Raw genomic sequence first — 2,725 nt, forward strand, 5'->3', positions numbered from 1 at the left:
AGAGAGAGAGAGAGAGAGAATAAAATTTTATTTCGTCATATTTAAGGGCTTATTTCAGTGAAATAAACATTATGTTGTACAAATAGATTTATAATTTTCTCAATGTAAAAAAAAAAAAAATTTCAGTAGCAATAGATGTGAAAATAATTTTGTTGGACCATCAAAATAATTACATAAAAAATTCAAACATAACGAGCAATGCTACAAAAGCATTCTAGCAATTAGCTTGAATATCCTACTTTTTTTTTTTTTAGTTACTTCGATAAAATTGTTTATACGTGATACTATTTGCGCGAGAGACGATGCTTTTCATCTGGAAAAAAAAAAACTGGAATGATTTTTTTCTTTACCGTCAAAATTGATTATCGCTTATCGCTTTTAATAACGTGTTTGTCGATCGACGTTCGTAATATCTTACGCCCCCGTAATAAATCAGGTTACAAGCGGGCGCTAGCAACGCGGAGCTGAAGTATCGCAGAAGCGGGTGGTACCGTAGCGGTGGAAGAGTGACGTTCTCGTTTCCTAGGAGAAGAAATTAGTGTCTAGCAACGGGAAACTTCATTTAGGTGACTCATCGCATCGTTGAGCGGCGCGCGCGATTGTTTCACGCGATGGGGGCGCGGGCATGATGATTGATTAAAAAGTTGCTGATAGGCGGATGAGAACGGGGCATTATCAGGCGGAAAGAAGGGGAAGGAAGGAAAGAGGAAGGAGGGCACTGAAAGGTAAGGCGAGGCGAAAGACGCGCGCTCGAGATCGCGAAATATTAACGACGCGCATTTCCGCCAAAGTTCCATGATTAAAGCCCTTAAAGGCACTCCGCAGGAAGACAATCGCGTGCTAAGCGATCCTTATAACTGGAGGTCCTTACATCCCCGTCTTCACCTCTCCGCGCCCATCTCTCGTCGCGAACTTCGTGCGGCCGTTCTCCATTCCTACCCTTTCGCCGCCGCCACCCTCAAGACCTGCAAGTTGAAAGGTGTCTCGTAGTCGATAGTTATACCGCACAATCACTTAAGGTGGATTCGCTGCGAGCAGCCGTCTGGCACCCAGCTTTGTCCCCCCCCCCCGCTTTGAAGAAATTGACAGGATACTGGAGAATAAAGCGAAGTTACACGGGAGATCACTCTGAATGTACGTGCGTGAAACCGCATGCGATGCGCGTGAGAGATGCATCGCTTTTCTTTACCCAGCGGCATAGTGTCATAACCATAACCAATGAATATCAATTTCGACGAAGGCGGTTAATATGTCCTACAAGGAATTTTAAAGAAATACCTTGGTATTCTTTATTACTTCTACAGAAAAGTAATTCATTATTTATCTATTAATAAGAGTTATAAACAATTTATTATATTCCTCTTGATAAACTATCCCCTCCTATATTTCGAGAAGAAAATGTAATTATCGGAATTATTTCACGCTTGCACTATTAATCCGTTTTTTTCTTTTACCTTAATATTTTGCCGCTTAATTCAGCTAACGATATTAATTAAGATATAATAATATCGAAGTACCCCGCCGTCTCCTCTCCGTCTCGACTGTAACTATAGCACATAATTCGCAGCATCCAGGTCGTAGTCATCAAATATTTTGCTGCGGCAAAAGCGCGGCGGAGCGCAGTATAAGCGACGCCGCTCTCAGGATAACGTATGCCAGCGTTCGCTGAAATATTATTCAGTAGTCGTGTCTCGAGGTGTGTTGCGCGGTGAAGGACCTCGAAAAATGGCCCCCGAGAATTCCTGATGCGGACGGCTTTTAGGGCCAACGGGCGTGCACTCCGCGCGTAAAGAGGAAAGCACCGGCGCCATCGCTGTGTAAGAATACGTTTGAAAAATACAAATGTAAGACGCATTTTTGAACGCGTAAGAGCGCCGTTAAAGCATAAAGCGGACAACAGGGGAGGTAACGCACGTCGAACTGGGGGGGGGGGGTTGAGTGCGAAATTTTAATGGCCATCCTTTAAGATCCGCGGTCGCTTGTAGATACAATGATCCTCTCTCTTAAGCCGTAAGATGCACTTCTAATAAACATAAATAAATGATCGCCGCGCGAGCGGTTACTCTTCAGTAACTTCGCGAAGGAACCTCACGTCGCTCTTACGCGAAACATGTCCGATGAGGATGTATAAAACACTGTGACGTACATATATATCGTTCATTTGCTGCTACGACATAACTCAGACTCAGAAAATAAAGGTTTTTGAGAATGATTTTGACTGTTGTGAATTATTAAAATTTTGTAATATTAATTTTGAAATGCGATTTCGATATAATAATAATTGACGATGGAATAAAAGTGCGTTCTTCCATTTTTTTCTTTGTAAGGTGACAAAAAAATTTGTGTGACATTTTGTGTGTTTGTCAAATCATTATCTAAATAACAAGCTGACGTAATTTGATTAAAGACATCATTTTGACTTCAAAATGAAGACAAATAACGTCTGTTTACCTAAATAGTAAGATGTATTTAAATAAATAAACTCTGGAATGTTATTTATATTCTTATTAGATATTTAAAAAATTTTGCACCGAAGGATTTTTATTGGTTGATAAACAAATCGTTCTATTGACTGTTTGGGAATCCGTCGAAAGATAATAAGGGCAATTCCAAGAATACCTTAAAATTTGTATCAGATCTAAAGATAAAGATAACTATTTTGGATGTAATAAATAAATTAAATTGTGACGAAATTCTGATATTCTCTGTAATTTTACGTTATATT

General features: G+C 40.0%; 1 long non-coding RNA gene across 1 annotated transcript in view; it reads right to left on the reverse strand.

The window, feature by feature from the left end:
* The window catches only part of LOC108745667, a 3,269-nt gene extending 1,034 nt beyond the window's left edge, over positions 1-2,235 (reverse strand). Inside the window, exons 1-2 of the long non-coding RNA XR_001939111.1 lie at positions 2,147-2,235; positions 1,518-1,813 (exon numbers count right to left, since the gene is read on the reverse strand). This is a non-coding gene — a long non-coding RNA (uncharacterized LOC108745667). The remainder of the gene's footprint in view (positions 1-1,517; positions 1,814-2,146) is intronic.
* Positions 2,236-2,725: the final 490 nt, after the last annotated feature.

Source organism: Trachymyrmex septentrionalis, unplaced genomic scaffold, assembly GCF_001594115.1.
Source record: "Trachymyrmex septentrionalis isolate Tsep2-gDNA-1 unplaced genomic scaffold, Tsep1.0 scaffold143, whole genome shotgun sequence".
Lineage (NCBI taxonomy): Eukaryota > Metazoa > Arthropoda > Insecta > Hymenoptera > Formicidae > Trachymyrmex > Trachymyrmex septentrionalis.